The sequence below is a fragment of the Equus asinus genome, chromosome 3, assembly GCF_041296235.1.
Source record: "Equus asinus isolate D_3611 breed Donkey chromosome 3, EquAss-T2T_v2, whole genome shotgun sequence".
NCBI classification, from domain to species: domain Eukaryota; kingdom Metazoa; phylum Chordata; class Mammalia; order Perissodactyla; family Equidae; genus Equus; species Equus asinus.
The window spans coordinates 74568828-74586658 of record NC_091792.1 but is presented as its reverse complement, the minus strand read 5'-3'; the positions used below and the strand labels follow the sequence as shown (position 1 = coordinate 74586658).

The following is a 17831-nucleotide window of genomic DNA, read 5'->3' as shown; positions in this document are numbered from 1 at the left end:
AGAAAATGACAAGTATGCAGAAATCAGTCCTGAAGACAAAGAAATATGTAATCTAAATGACAGAGAACTCAAAGTAGCTGTCACCAAAAAACTCTACAAGTTAAAAGAGAATGTAGAGAAATAATTCAGTGTGTTCAGGAGCTACTTCACAAAAGAGATTGAAACTATCAAGAAGAATCAATAAGAAATAATGGAGATGAAAGACACAATGGAAGAGAAATATGGATTCCCTGAATCCTCAGGTGGACATCATAGAGGAATGAATCAGCATAATCATTGTGGATAGACATGTTGAAATGCTCCAAACAGAGGAGGAGAGAAAACTAAGACTTAAAAGAAATGAAGAAAGTCTCTGAGAAATGTCCAACTCAATTAGGAAACGCAACATAAGAATTACAGGTATTCAAGAGGGAGAAAAGAAAGAGAATGGAGCAGAAAACTTGTTCAAAGAAGTAATAGCAGAGAACATCCCAAACCTAGGGAAGGAGATGGAAATCCATGTGAAAGAGGCTACCAGATCTCCTAAATATGTCAATGTAAAAAGACCTACTGCAAGGCATATTATAGTGAAACTGGCAAAAGAGAATGACAAAGAAAAAATGCTAAAGGCAGCAAGGTAGAAAAAATAACCTACAAAGGAACTCCTATCAGGCTTTCAGTGGATTTCTCTGCAGAAACCTTACAGGCTAGGACAGCCTGGAATGACAATTTCAAATCTTTGGAGGACAAAAACTTTCAGCCAAGAATACTCTATCCAGCAAAAATATCCTTCAGATAGCATGGAGAAATAAAAAACATTCCCAGATAAACAGAAAGCTAACAGAGATCATAGCTATGAGACTCCTTCTACAAGTAATCCTCAAGAAGGTCCTCATACCTGAAAAAAAGGGAGAAAAGGCTTACAAAACACAGGGTAAGGAGATAAATAGGTAGATGAAATCAGAAAATTGTAGTTATACATCAGAACAGGATGGCAAATACTCAAGTATAAGATTAAAGATAAAGAGAAGGAAAACACCAAAAACAAAGATAATCTTGTCACTTTAATCACAAACTCACAACACAAGATGGAATAAGATGTGAGAAAAACAACCTAGGAGGGGAAAAGGAAAGGGACTGAATCAGTTTAGTCTAATGAAATAAGAGGCCATCAGAAAATGGAGCATCTTATCTATGAGGTTTTGAATACAAAATTCATGGTAACAACGAAACAAAAAAGCAGAATGTAGACACAAATAATAAATCAGAAGGAAACAAACAAACAAAAAACACAACATAAAAAACTACATAACTCAATTGGTAGACCAAAATACACAGGACAAGAAACAAAGGAAATGCAGGAGACCTGATAAATGAGTGATAAAATGGCAGCATTAAGCCCTCATATATCGATAATCACCCTAAATGTAAACGGATTGAATTCTCCAATCAAAAGAGTGGCAAGATGGATTAAAGAACAAGACCCAACAATATGCTGCCTCCAGGAAACACATCTCAGCTCCAATGACAAACACAGGTTCAGACTGGAGGGATGGAACATGATATTCCAAGCTAATGGCAAGCAAAAGAAAGCAGGTGTTGCCATACTTAAATCAGACAAAGTAGACTTCAAGATAAGGCAGGTAAAGAGAGACAAAAGAGGGCAGTATATAATGACTAAAGTGACACTTCACCAAGGCGACATGACACATAAATACCTATGGCCCATAAATAGGTGCACCAAAGTACATAAAGCAACTATTAACAAGCATAAAAGAAGATATTAACAATAACACAATAATAGTAGAGGACCTCAACACTCCACTCATATCAACGGATAGATCACCCAGACAGAAAATCAACAAGGAAACAGTGGAATTAAAGGAAAACCTAGACCAGTTGGATTTAATAGACGTATATAGAACACTCCATCCAAAAACAGCAGAATACATATTCTTCTCAACTGCGCATGGAACATGCTCAAGGATAGACCATATGTTGGGAAACAAAGGCAAGCCTCAATAAACTTAAGAAGATTGAAATAATAACAAGCATCTTTTCTGATCGCAATGCTATAAAGCTAGAAATTAATTACAAGAAAAAGTCTGAGAAAGGGACAAAGATGTGGAGACTAAACAACAGGCTATTGAACAACCAATGTATCATTCAAGAAATTAAAGGAAAAATCAAAAAATATCTGGAGACAAATGGAAATGAAAACATACCATACCAACTCATATGGCATGCAGCAAAAGCCATATTAAGAGGGAAATTCATCACACTATAGGCTTGCTTTAACAAACAAGAAAAAATCTCAACTAAGTAATCTCAAAGTAATCCTAACTGAATCAGAAAAAAGAAGAAGTAGCAAAGCCCAAAGTCAGCAGAAGGAGAGAAATAATAAAAATCAGAGCAGAAATAAATGCTATTGAAACAAAAAAGGCAGTAGAAAGGATCAATGAAACAAAGAACTGGTTCTTTGAGAAGATAAACAAAATTGACAAACCCCTAGCCAGACTTACAAAGAAAAAAAAGAGAGAAAGCTCAGATAAATAAAATTAGAAATGAAAGAGGAGAAATAACAACGGATATCACAGAAACACAACAGATTATAAGATAATCATATGAAAAGCTATATGCCAACAAAATGGACAACATAGAGGAAATGGATAAATTCTTCGACTCTTACAACCTCCCAAAGCAGAACCAGGATGAAATAGATAATCTGAATAGACGAATCACAAGGAAAGAGATTGAACCTGTAATCAAAAGCATCCCAAAGAATAAAAGCCTGGGATGAGAAGTTTCCCTGGGGAATTCTACCAAACATTCAGAGAGGATTTAATACCTATCATTCTCAAGCTATTCCAAATAATTAGGGAGGATGGAACACTTCCTAATATATTCCACGAGGCCAACATCACTGTGATACCAAAGCCTGACAAGGACAACACAAAAAAGGAAAACTACAGGCCAATATCACTGATGAACATAGATGCAAAAATCCTCAACAAAATATTGGCAACCCGAATTCAGCAACACATCAAAAGGATCATACATCACGATCAAGTGGGATTCATACCAGGGACACAGGGATGGTCCAACATCCGCAAATCAATCAATGTGCTACACCATGTCAACACTGAGGAATAAAAACCACATGATCATTTCAATAGATGCAGAGAAAGCATTTGACAAGATCCAACAGCCACTTATGATAAAAACTCTTAAGAAAATGGGGATAGAAGGAAATTACCTCAACAGAATAAAGGTCATTTATGACAAACACATAGCCAACATCATAGTCAATGGGCCAAAACTGAACACCGTCCCCCTGAGAACAGGAAGAAGGCAAGGATGCCCACTATCACCACTCTTATTCACCATAGTACTGGAGGTTTTGGCCAGAGCAATTAGGCAAGAGAAAGGAATAAAAGGAATCCAAACAGGGAGTGAAGAATCGAAACTCTTGCTGTTTACAGGTGACATGATCTTATATATAGAAAACCCTAAAGGATCCATCCGGAAACTAATAGAAATAATTAACAACTACAGTAAAGTTGCGGGGTACAAAACTTACAAAACTTGTTTGCATTTCTATACTCTAATAATGAACTTACGGAAAGAGAAATCAAGAATATAATTCCATTTATAATTGCAACAAAAGGAATAAAGTATCTAGGAATAAATTAAACCAAGGAGGTGAAGGGCTTATGCAATGAAAACTATAAGACATTATTGAAAGATATAGATGATGACATAAAGAGATGGAAAGAGATTCCATGCACGTGAATTGGTGGAATAAACATAATGAAAATTCCATATTACCCAAAGCATTCTACAGATTCAATGAAACCCAATCAGAATCTCAATGACATTTTTCATAGAAACAGAACAAAGAATCCTAAAATTCATATGGGGCAAGCAAAGACCCTGAATTGCTAAAGTAAACCTGAGAATGAAATCAAAGCTGGAGGCATCATAATCCCTGATTCAAAATGTACTACAAAGCCATAGTGATCAAAACAACTTGGTATCGGTACAAAAACTGGCACACAGATCAAGGGAACAGAACTGAAAGCCCAGAAATAAAACTGCACATACATGGACAGCTAATCTTTGACAGAGTTGCCAAGAACATTCAATGGAGAAAAGATAGTCTCTTCAATAAATGGTGTTGGGAAAACTGGACAGCCACTTGCAAAAGAATGAAAGTAGACCATTACCTCATGCCATACACAAAAATAAACTCAAAATGAATCAAAGAGTTGAAGGTAAGTCTTGAAACCGTAAAACTCCTGTAAGATAATACAGGCAGTACACTCTTTGACATCAAACTTAAAAGGATCTTTCAAATACTATGTCTTCTCAGACAAGGGAAACAAAAGAAAAAGTAAACAAGTGGGACTTCATCAGACTAAAGAGCTTCCTCAAGGCAAAGGAAACTAGGATCAAAACTAAAAGACAATCCACCAAGTAGGAGAAAACACTTGCAAATCATATATCCAACAAGGGGTTAATCTCTGTAATATATAAGGAACTCAGACAACTGAACAACAACAACAAAAAACAGTCTGATCAAAAAAGGGGCAGAGGATACGAACAGACATTTTTCCAAAGAAAATATACAGATGGCCAATAAACACATGAAAAGACGTTCGATGGGAAAAGAACAGTCTCTTCAATAAATGGTGTTGGGAAAACTGGACAGTTACATGCAAAAGAATAAAAGAAGACCATTACCTTACACTATGCACAAAAATCAACTCAAAATGGATTAAAGACTTGAGTGCAAGACTGGAAACCATGAAACCATGATAATTCTAGAAGAAAACATAAGCAGTACCCTCTTTGACATCGGTCTTAGCAGTATATTTTCAAGAACCATGTCTGACCAGGCAAGGGAAACAAAAGAAAAAATGGACAAATGGACATCAAATTAAAAAGCTTCTGCACAGCAAAGGAAAGCATCAACAAAATGAAAAGACAACCTAACAATTGGGAGAAGATATTTGCAAACCATATATTAAATAAGGGATTAATATCCAAAATATACAAATAACTCATACAGCTCAACAACAACAAAAAACCAATAACCCAATTAAAAAATGGGCAAAGGATCTGAACAGAGATTTCTCCAAAGAAGATCTACGGATGGCCAACAGGCATATGAAGAGATGCTCAACATCATTAGCTACCAGGGAAATGCAAATCAAAACTACAATGAGGTATCACCTCACTCCAGTCAGAATGGCTATAGTTAACAAGACAGGAAACAACAAGTGTTGGAGAGGATGTGGAGAGAAGGGAACCCTCACACACTGCTGGTGGGAGTGCAAACTGGTGCAGCCACTATGGAAAGCAATATATATCCTCAGAAAATTAAGAACAGATCTACCATATGATCCAGCTATCCCACTGCTGGGTATTTATCCAAAGAAGTTGAAAATGCAAAGGTATAAAGATATTTGCACCCCTATGTTCATTGCAGCATTATACACAATAGCCAAGACTTGGAAGCAACCTAGGTGCCCATCAAGGGACAAATGGATAAAGAAGATGTGGTATTTATACACAATGGAATACTACTCAGCCGTAAGACAGGATGAAATCCAGCCATTTGTGACAACATGGATGGTCCTTGAGGGTATTCTGCTGATTGAAATTAGTCAGAGGGAGACAGTCAAATCAAAGTATGATCTCACTCATAAGTAGAAGATAAAAACAATGACAAACAAACACATAGCAATGGCAATTGGATTGGTGGTTACCATAGGGGAAGGGAGGGGAGGGCAAAAGAGGTGATTAGTCTCACATGTGGGGGGGTGAACTATAATTAGTTTTTCGATGGTGAACATGATGTAATCTACACAGAATTTGAAATGTATTACGTTGTACATCTGAAAGCTATATAATGTTATAATCCAATGTTACTGCAAGAAAAAAATTAAAAATTTTTTTACAAAGATGTTTGACAACACTAATCATCAGGGAAATACAAATCAAAACTGCACTAAGATAACATCTTACACCTGTTAAAATAGCTATAATCACTAAGACTAAAAGTAGTAAATGTTAGAGAAGGTGTGGAGAAATGGGAACCCTCACACACTGCTGGTGGGAATGCAACTGGTGCAGCCACTATGGAAAACAGTATGGAGAGTCCTCAAAATGCTAATAATAGAAATACCTTATGACCCAGCTGTCTCACCTCTGGTATCTACCCAAACAACTTGAAACCAACAATCCAAGGTAACGTATGTATCCCTATGTTCATTGCAGCACTATTCACCATAGCCAAAACATGAAAACAATACAAGTGCCTATCGACTGATGATTGGATAAAGAAGATGTGGTATATATATACAATGGGATACTACTCAGCCATAAAAAAGACAAAATCATCGCAATGGCAACAGCATGGATGGACCTGGAGGGAATTATTCTAAGCCAAATAAGCCAGACTGAGAAAGACAAACAGCATATGATTTCACAAGTACGTGGAATATAAACAAACACATGGACAAAGCAAATGATTCAGTGTTTACCAGGGGAAGGGGGTGGGCAGTGAGCACAGGGGTTGAAGGGGAGCACTTATGCTGTGGTAGACAAGAAATAATGTACAACTGAAATTTCACAATGATGCAAAGTATTATGAACTCAATTAAAAATAAATTTTAGAAAAACTGAGAATTGTGGACTCTTGGAAGATAGAATTAATAGTTAATGTTAAGCGCAGGCTGGCTCTCTGTCTCCAACTCCAATTAAAATTCTTTGTAATACAACTTCACTTCTTCGCCTTTAAATGCCCCAGGCTTTTACTCCCTAGAGGGTGTCAATCTACAAAAACAGAAACCAGTTTATGAGGCAAAGTGTTTATTTGGGATCAAAGAATTGCAATTCGGGGAGCACTGATTCAGTGAGAAACCCGAGTAACGTTCTGATTACAGCAGAAGGACTCAGGGCTTTTATGGGAAAAAGGGAGGAAGATGAGGTGAGTTGTATCAAAGACGAGTTTATTGGTGCTAGATGAGGTAAGGCTCGGTTTGTTCTTTATAGATTGCTTTGAGATTTGATCATGAGGCAAAAGGCTAGATTGGAACTTCATTCATTGGTTATCGATGCAGTCATCAGGAAGGCCCAATTTTATCAGTCCTTACAAACAGGATCTTCTTGTTCTTACTGCCTTCTTGGAATGTTGGCAGTTTGATTTAGTTTGGAAGATAAAACAAGACATGCACAACAATTTCTTTAAAATGGCCATGCTGGCTCTATTCTAATGTGGCTCCAGTCATGTCATCTTTCATATAGGGTATTATTTGGGTTTCTGCCTGAATCTGTGCTTCCAAAATTGTAATTATTTGATTCCAAGTAAACACTTTGCCTCTTAAACTAGTTTCTGTTTTTGCAGATTGACATTACTTTTTGATTACCTCAATATTTCAAAGTGTTTGAAACTCATTGTCAGTCTTTTTCTGTTTCTTTTCTCCTTTCTCTCTGATCCTATCCTGACCTAATTACATTCAACTTTCTGTTTGGAGTTTTGCATTTTCTCCACCACACCCTTCCTCATAATGAACTCTATGCTGAAAATATTTTGCTATTAAGTAATTATTTATGTGTGTACAGCTATTCTGGGAGAAAGTGACATGTGAACTCTCGGGTACTTAGGGATAGCTCAAGAAAGATCTTTTGTTAGATCTTTCTAAATGGGTGGTTTCAGATTTTTTTAATCATTTGATTTAAAGAGCTAAAATGGAAAATCACTACATGAAGTGGTAAAGGAATATTTCTTTGGGTTATAAGTAAATTGTTCTGAGTCTTTTATCTTGCTGAGAAGTCTTAGAAAATACAAATATTCAATGAGTTTGCAGAATTTGCAAAAAAACTTTTAAAAAACATATCAAGCAGAATATAATTAGACAAACAACCTTAAATAAAAATAAATATAAAGCATGGTGTAACTGGAAACTTAAAATTCGCTCAAAATAAAAACTTAAAAGAAATCTGCCTGGCTGTTTATTAGACCAAAATAACAGACAAAGGAAAAGCCAACTGCAAATATAACCAGGAATAATGTCACCTAAGTACAAGTTACAGTTATAAAGTGTCATGATGAGTCCCTTCTTTGAGTGGCATTTTCTTACTGACTGAGATTCTTCTCTGAAATTTTAGATTTTCAAAGACTCCTTTTTTTTTTGAGGAAGATTAGTCCTGAGCTAACATCTGCTGCCACTCCTCCTCTTTTTTGCTGAGGAAGACTGGCCCTGAGCTAACATCTGTGCCCATCTTCCTCTATTTTATGTGTGGGATGCTTATCATGGCTTGATGAGATCCGAACCTGTGAACCACAGGCAGCTGAAGCGGAAAGTGGGAAATTAACCAGTGTGCCACCTGGCTGGCCTCAAAAGACTGCTGTTTTAATTATGTAGGTAAGAACGAGGTATGCCTCCCTTCTGGAGCACCTAATTTACATGGACGTAGACATGCAGTCTCACTTTTCAACACAGATTCAGAAATTCAGATAAGAAGACTTTGGACACAAAATGTATCATGTAATCTCACTTTGTAGTTCCAGGGAAAAGCACCCTCGTATCTAATGTACAGCCCAGATATAACGTTGACCATTTACACGGAGTCTTGCTTTCCATTGAGCCTGTAAAAACCCACCATTCTTTAAATTTTACCTAAACTCTACCCTTTCCTCAAATATAGAACACTCTTATTTTATTTAATGAGACACTCTGTCATTTCTGTCGCTTGTAGCCCTTGTTATTGCAGTAATTTGGTAAAGCTGACTTCACTGGAATAGATGTGTCCCTAGTGGTCTTTAGCTGAGTTAGGACAGAACTAAAAGAAGCGTTAAAACACATGCAGTTTTTTTTCTCTTACACAGTGCATACTGAGCGGCAGCAGCTGGGAGTTTTCTGGTCCAAAATCCCAATGGTAACTGCTGGAAGATGCTCATGGGCTTTTGCAATAAGCTCCAGGCTACAAGAGTATGGGTGGCAGTCACTTTGAAAATTATATTTGAGCAGGTGCCATAGGGCCCAAAGGCATTGAGGGAGCCATGATCTTTTATAATTCAGACATGGCCTACTTTTGTTCAATTCCTCACTAAAATATAGCTTTCTTTCTGGTAGTGTTACAGGTGGGAGCTAGTAATATTCCCAGATGTGCAATATGTGTTCTCCAAAATATTAGCAGAAGGAAGAAAATGACACATATCATAGCATAAATAAATGAAATAGAGACCAAGAAATAAAGAAAAAAAGTCAATAGCACTAAAGTTGGTTTCTTGAGGAGATAAAATTGACAAACTTTTAGCTACTCTAAGAAAAAGTCTCACATTAGTAAAATCAGAAATTTAAGAGTAGTCATCACAACTGAAGAAACAAAAATACTTAGGATCATAAGACACTTCTATGAATAATTATTATGCCAAAAATTCAGATAACCTTAAAGAAATGGATGAATACCTAGACACACAAAACCTGCTAAGAATGAATTAGGAAGAAATAGGAAATCTGAACAGATCAATAAGTAGCAAGGTGATTGAATCAGTAAACAAAAACCTCCCAGCACAGAAAAGTCCGGGATAGCTGGCTTCATTGGTGAACTCCACCAAACATTTAAAGAGTTAACATCAATCCTTCTCAAGCTCTTCCAAAAACTTGAAGGAGCGGGGACACTCCCAACATCATTTAAAAAGGCCAGGTTTACCTTGATACCAAAGCCAGATAATGACACAATAGACCAGTATCTTTGATGAATATAGATGTAAAAAGTCTCAAGAAAGTATTAGCAAACTGAACTCAAGAACACATCGAAAGGATCAGTTACTGTGATCAACGGGTGTTTATCCCTGGGTTGCCAAGTCTCCAGAAACCTATCTTGAAATCATAGAACTTTACAATCTAAATGACAAAGAAATCCAAAACAGTTGGAAAATAACTAACAAGATGGTGATAGTGAACCCTTACTTATCAACATTACTTTAATGATAAATAGATTAAATTCTCCACTGAAAAAACATAAAATGTGGGGTCGTCCTGGTGTCATTAAGCTCCTGTGCTCTGCTTGGGTGGCCCGGAGTTTGCTGGTTCGGATCCCAGGTGTGGACCTATGCACCACCTATCAAGCCATGCTGTGGCAGGAGTGCCACATATGAAGTAGAGGAAGATGGGGACAGATGTTAGCTCATGGCTAATCTTCCTCAAAAAAACTCAAAACATAAAATGGCTGAATATATAAAGAAAACAAGATTTAACGATATGCTATGTACAAGAGACACAGTTTAACTTTAAGGATACACAGAGACTGAAAGGGTAGGGACGCAAAAAGATATTTCAAGTAAATGGTAAGCAAAATAGAGCAAGTGTAGATATACTCATATCAGACCAATCAGATATTAAGCTAAACATTGCCAAAGAGATAAATAAGGTTATTGTATAATGATAAAGAAGTGAATTCATCAAGAAGATATGAGCATCTACATATAGAAATATATAAAGCAAACACTAACAAAACTAAATGGAGAAATAATCAGCAATATAATAATAGTAGAGGATTTTAATATCCCACTCTCATCAATGGAGAGACATGCTGATATAAAATCAGTAAGCAAATACTTGAACAACAGTCTAGAAAAATGTTCTAAAATATTTACACAGAACATTTCATCCAACTACAGTAGAATATACATTTTTCACATATGTACTCAGAACATTCTCCAGAGTAAATCAAATACACCAAAAAACAGATCTCCTCAAAGTCAAGAAGATAGAAATTATATTAAGTATCTTTTCCAACCACAATAGTACGAACCTAGAAATCAATAAAAGCAGGAAAATAAGAAAATTTACAAAAGTATGGAAATTAAACAACACATTCTTAAATAACTAAAAAAATCAAAGAAGAAGTGAAAATGGAAATCACAAAAAATATCTTGGTGAAAAATGCAAACACAGCTCACCAAAATTTATGGATTGCAGCAAAAGCAATACCAAGAGGCAAGTTTAAAAATATAAACACAAACATAAGAAAAGATATCAAATGAACAACATAACATTACTACTCAAGGAACTAGAAAAAGAAGCAAAAACTAAGCCTAAAGTTAGCAGAAGGAAGGACGTATTAAAAAATAGAGCAGAAGTTAATGAAATAGAAAATAGGAAAACAATTTAAAATATGAACAAAAGTAAGAGTTTTTTTTAAACGATTAGCAGAAGTGACAAAACTTTAGCAAAATTAACAAGAAAAAAAGGAGGACCCCCAATAAATATAATTAGAAGAGAAGACATTACAAATGATGCCATTAAAATACAAAGATCAGGGGCTGACCCCGTGGCCGAATGGTTAAGTCCGCTGCAGGCGGCCCAGGGTTTCGTTGGTTCGAATCCTGGGTGCGGACATGGCACTGCTCATCAAACCACGCTGAGGCAGCGTCCCATATGCCACAACTAGAAGGACCCACAATGAAGAATATACAACTATGTACTGTGGGGCTTTGGGGAGAAAAAGGAAAAAATAAAATCTTTAAAAAAATACACAGATCAAAAGAAACTATTGTAAACAATTATACTCCAACAAATTGGACAGCATAGAAGAAATGGATAAAGTCCTAGAAATATATACCTACCAAGACAGAATCATAAAGAAACAGAAGATGTAAGCAGACTTATAACGACTAAGGAGGTAGAAGCTGTGATCAAACAGCCCAGCAAAGAAAAGGCCAAGATCAGATTGTGTCACTGGTGAATTCTACCTCACAAGTAAAGATGAATTAACATCAATCCCTCTAGAAACTTTCCAAAAATTTGTAAAAGAAAGAAAATTCTCGAATTTATTTTACTCAGCTAGCACTACTATGACACTAAAGCCAGATAAGTACACTAAAATGTAAGTTCAGGCCAATGACTTTGACAAATATAGTTGCAAAAATTCTCAGCAAAATACTACCAAGCTGAACTCGGTAGCACACTTAAAGGATCACACATCACTATGAGGTGGCACTTGTCTCTGGGATACAACAATGGCTCAACATACGCAAATCAATAAGTGTGATACACCGCATTTGTAAAATAAAGGGTAAAAATCTTATTCTTCTTTCAATGATGCAGAAAAATTACTTGAAAAAATTTAACCTTCTTTTATAATAAAAGCTCTCAACTAATTGTGTAAAGAAATAATGTACTTGAACATAATAAAGTTCATATATGTAAGGTCCGTGATTAACATCATCCCAATAATGAAAGTTTGAGAGCTTTTCATCTAAATCATGAAAAAGTGAAAGATGCACATCTTCATCACTCTAATTCAACACAGTATTGGAAGTCCTAGCCAGAGCAGTTCACTGAGAAAAAGAAATAAAGGCACCAAAATCAGAAAGTTAAAGTAAATTTTTTTTCTGTTTGGAGGTAACATAATTTTATGTATGAAAATCTTAAAGACTCAACCAAGAAATTCTTAGCATAAATTAATTCAGTAAAGCTGTTGGGTGCAAAATCAACAACTTAAATAAGTCAATTTTATTTCTTTGCACTAACACCAAAATATATGAAAAAGGTATTTAAAAAACCAATTTTATTTATAATACCATCAAGAAAATACTTAGGAATAAATTCAAGCAAAGTGGGGAGTCTATACACTATAAACTATAAGAAAAATTTGAAGAAGACACAAACAAATGGAAACATATCCCATAATGATGGATCAGTGAGTCGATATTAAAATGTCAATACTTATCCAAAGCCATCTATATATTCAATGCAATCACTATGAAAATTCCAATAGCATTTTTCACAGAAATAGAAAAAATATCTCACAATTTGTATGGGGATCACAAAAGATGCTGAATATTCAAAGCAATCTTGAGAAAAAATAACATAGCTGGAAGCAACGGAAATCATTTTTTGATTTTACACAATCTTACAAATCCATGCTAATCAAAACTAGATGGTACTGATATAAAAATAAACATATACAACAATGGAACAGAATTGAGAACCAAGATACAGACTCATGCATATATGGTCCAGCAATATTTGACAAAGGAGCCAAGAATGTTTGATGAGAAAAGGATTGTCTCTTCAAGAAACAGTATTTGAACTACTGGATATTCACACACAATTAAATAAAATTGGACACCTATCTTACACCACTCACAAAAATTAACTGGAAATGGATGAAATAATTTAATGGAACAACTGAAACCATAAAACTCTCAGACGACAAGGTCTTAGAAGACCTCAATGCAGGTTTTGACATTGATATTTTTGGACATGACACGAAAAGTACAAGCAAAAATAGCAAAAATCAACAAATAGGATGGCATTAAACTAAAAGCCTTCTTTACAATAAAATAATCAACAAAATGAAAAGGCAACATACTAAACATATAAAATATTTTCAAATATGTGATGAGAGGTTAATAGCCAAAATGCATATGGAACTCCTACAACTTAATAGCAAAAATACAAATAACCTGGTTGAAAAAATGGACAAAGGACCTGGATAGACATTATTCCAATAAAGATTTACAAGTGACCAAAAAATACACGAGCAGATGCTTAATGTCACTAATCATCAGGGAAATGCATATCAAAACCACAAAGGGGTCACCTCACATCAATCATGAAAAAGACCAGAGATAACAATGTTGCTGAGGGTGTGAATAAAAGGGAGTCTTGCGCACTGTTGTTGGTAATGTAAATTGGTACAGCTACTATGGAAAGCTGTATGGAGATTCCTCAAATAATTAAAAATAGAACTAGCATGAGATCCAACAACCCAACTTATGGGTATATATCCAAATAAAATGAAATCAGAATCTCAAAGAGATATCTGTACATCCATGTTCATTGTAGCATTATTCACAATAGCAAACACCTGCAAACAACTTGTTTAATATGTATATATGTATTAAGTATATGTGTGTGTGTATACACACACACACACAATGGAATATTACTAAGCCACAATAAAGAAGGAAACCCAGGCATTTGTGACACACTGATTGACTTTGTAGGTACTATGCTAAATGGAAAATCAGAGTAAGAAAAATACCATATGATCTCGCTTACATGTGGAATCTCAAAAAGCAATATGGATGAATCTCCAAAATACAGTATTGAGTGCAAGAAGCATGGCGTAATTGATGATATGTTCAAATAATGATTAGCTTCTTGGAGTTTTTGATTAGGAAAAAGCAAAAGGAAGACTCCAAGAGTACTAGAAGTATGAAATATTCTAAATCTTGATCTTTGTTGTAGTTACATAAGCATATACATATGTAAAATTTGTAAGCTGTATGCTTGAGATTTGTATTAACTGCATTAACCAAAAACTGTATCAGCTGTAAGTGAATTATGCCTTGAAGATGATATGTTCAAGGTAACTCCCCACTTCAGATTTTCTTACTCTTTTTGTACCTGCTTTTTTTTTTTTGTTCCTGCTTTTGTACATGTGGCCTCTGCATGATGTTCCTCTGTTTTTAGACATCGATAAAAAACACATCAGTAGTGCCTTTTGAAAATTTTCTACGGAAACATTTATTTAAAAACTAAGGGTATAAACTCTGAAAAGCAATCAAAAAATAAAGAGAAAGACATAGAATTTCCAAAACTATTTTGAAATTTTCTTTTCAATTTTGATTTCGTATTTAATTTCATTATGATCAGATAACAGGTCTATATTATTTCTCTGAATTGTATTGTTATTTTTACAGGCATCTGGTCAACTTTTATTAATGTCTGTGTTTGCTTGGAGATAATGCCATTCTGTTATTTTCTTTTGTTTGCTTGAGTTTCTTCCTATAGGTCAGGCTGAACAGTTGTCTTGTTGAAATATTTTATTCTTACCAAATTTTACGGACTTATATGATTTTCAAATCCATATGTTTTAAAATCTATTTTTCTGATGGCAAATGAATCTGGCACAAATAAAGACATTTTCATGACTGCGTTTATTTGTGTCAATTTCGTTCATTGTAAGAAAACAAAAAATATTGATGGCATAATTGACAGAATATTAGCAATTATGTTCCTTTTTTTCATCCTAACACTGGGTGAGAAGAATGATAAACAAGGCAAGCAAACTCTTAGTCTTGAGCAGAGGGCTACTCTCTTCCGACATCTTCAATTCCTTCTCAAAGTGTAGAGTTTCGTGAATAATCTCTCTAGATATGGACCCAGGATCTACATGCATCTGTTAAGGTACCACCACAAATATGCACACGGTATTGGTACTTGCATCACTACACGAAGCTGGAAATTTCCTATGTCGCTCTAAAATTTTCATGTTGGAATTGAGGTGGACTTGAAATGCCATTTTAACTCTCAGAAACTCATATTGCAGATTTATTTTCCCTGGAAGTTCTTTCTGGATTCATTTTTCTATGTATGTTTAAAATTTCATTTATTTCTTAAATTTGTTACAAACATACAAAATTTAGCCTCCATAATAAAATTCTCTAAGCCAACTTATTATGCAGTTCCTGGTTGTAATTTGGCTCTGATGACCACATCTTTCTACCGTGTCTGTCTGTATCTTATCTGGCTTTCGTCTTCCTCCAACAGATAGAGACATAGTCTTATTTATTCTCTTTTCAAAGCCCCCAACCCTGGAGGAGTGCCCATATTTTGCATGAGAAATAATTCTAGTTACCTGGATATTTGCAGATGTGAGGTGATCCATATAACTTATAAGAAACAGGCGGCTGACTTTCTCAGGTTTGCTCACTCATTATCATCAAGTGTTCTATTAAGGCTAAGTATGTTTATGTATCTGAATTCATATCCATGGACCCCATGTCCATCATAAATCAACATAACATTTAAGCATCATGGACAAAATTAATTCCAAGAAAGAATTTAGTCGTGGTGTACTTTAAAACAGATTGGCCACTGCAATTACAACGAGAGCCCGGGGAAAGATATACATTACTTAAACAAAAAGTTACATGAATTAAAATGGTTTGCCTTCAAGCTCCAGATAAAACAGATTTTGAAAGACTGCTTACGAAAACAGTGAAAATATAACATGCACAGAGCAAAAACATAGAACATAGTGTTTAAAATAAATTCCTGGACAGAAATAAATATACCAGCTTAAAGGACAAGCTTGGGAGTCACATTTTAACATTTATTTGCTGTGTGATATTGAGAACAATATTAGTTTTCCATGCCTCCATTTTCTCACTTAGAAGATGGGTGTCAAAGTACTTATATCATATAGCTGTTAATAGGATGCAAAATAATGTATAAAAATTGCTTGGTGTGGAGCATAGCAAATAGTAAGTGCTCAAGAAATAGCCTCTCTTAGTACGGTAGTCTCACGTAATTCTTAACTACTTCCTATTATACTGATCAAAGAATTTAACTTTCTCTTCAAGCATTATTAAAGGAGAGAGAATTGCCATATGTTTAAATGTTAACAACTTCAGGAAATTAGACTCTTTGAATAATTTGAAGAATGAGACTAAGTTTGCTGTCATTTTAAATTTACACATTTCCCCAGCCACCTTTCTCAGGGCCCCCTTGACCTCGCTGTTCCTCAGACTGTAGATGAGGAGGTTCAGCACAGGGGTGAAGACAGTGTAGAATGCTGACACGACCTTATCAAGGTCAGCTGACCTGTAGGATTTGGGTCTCATGTAGGTGAAAATGGCAGCTCCATTAAAGAGTCCCACCACAGCCAAATGTGAGGAGCAGGTGACAAAAGCCTTCTTGCAGGCTTCTCTAGAATGCATCTGGAGAACAGCTGTGATGAAAAAACTGTAGGAGGTCAGGATGAGGGAAAAGGGGACCCGAAGAATTAAGACACAGCAGATGGACATTACATTTTCGAAGACTGATGTGTCAGCACGAGCCAAGCGCAGCAGCATGGGGGCCTCACAGAAGAAATCATTGATCTCACACGAGCCACAAAATGGGAAGCTCAGGGTAGCAGCAGCCTGCATGAGCCCATCAGCTGCCCCCAGGAACCAAGACGCCAAAGTCATTCTCAGGCATAATTGCTGGCTCATGAGGACAGGATATCTCAGTGGATGGCAAACAGCCATGTAGCGGTCATAGGACATGGCTTTAAAAGGAAACTCTCCCCACCACCCAGTGTGAGTGAAAAAAGATCTGCAGCCCACAACCAGCAGGGGAGATGGACTTCTTGCCAGTCAAGTAGTCAGCAGCCATTTTGGGCACAATGGTGGCAATCAGCATCACATCCATGAGGGAGAGTTGGCTCAGTAGGAAATGCATGGGTATGTGGAGCTGGGGGTCCCAGTAAATCAGGAGAAGCATGACGACATTGCCCATAAGAGAAGCAATGGCCGTTGTCAGCACCACCATGAAGAGAAAGAGGTGGGGTCTTGTATGTTTAAAGAGTCCTAGAAGAATGAAGTCTGATATTGTGTTTCTCTTCTCCACGATTTCTTCTGGTGTGATTCTGCAAATGGAAAAATAGAGAAGGAAGGGACTTTCATCATCTACAAACCTTAGTTTGGCTTCATAACTTCTGCACATGTGCTGGATATGGAATCCAAGGTCCTGACTCAAAGCCCTACATCCCAGTTAAGATGCTTCTGCTTGACCTATTATTCCACTTCTCTGTAACTCAGCCTTTTAATGTTTTAAATAACGTTAGTCTATATATTTCACACAATGATATATTGGTTGGTTGGTATAATAGATCAAAATGAATCAAAAGTAGAAAAAAACTGTCAAGATTATAAAATTGTAAATAATTTGGCTTCTATTATATTATTTAATAATTATTAATATTGTGCTTTCCTTACGTGTACTGAAACCAAAATTAAACATTTTAGAAAATAAACACTTATTTAAACATTTACTATT

At 35.7% G+C, this 17831-nt stretch overlaps 1 pseudogene; it reads right to left on the bottom strand.

Annotated features, from left to right (window-relative positions):
• Positions 1 to 17324, bottom strand: part of LOC139044940 (olfactory receptor 2T8-like) — a 36582-nt pseudogene extending 19258 nt beyond the window's left edge.
• Positions 17325 to 17831: the final 507 nt, after the last annotated feature.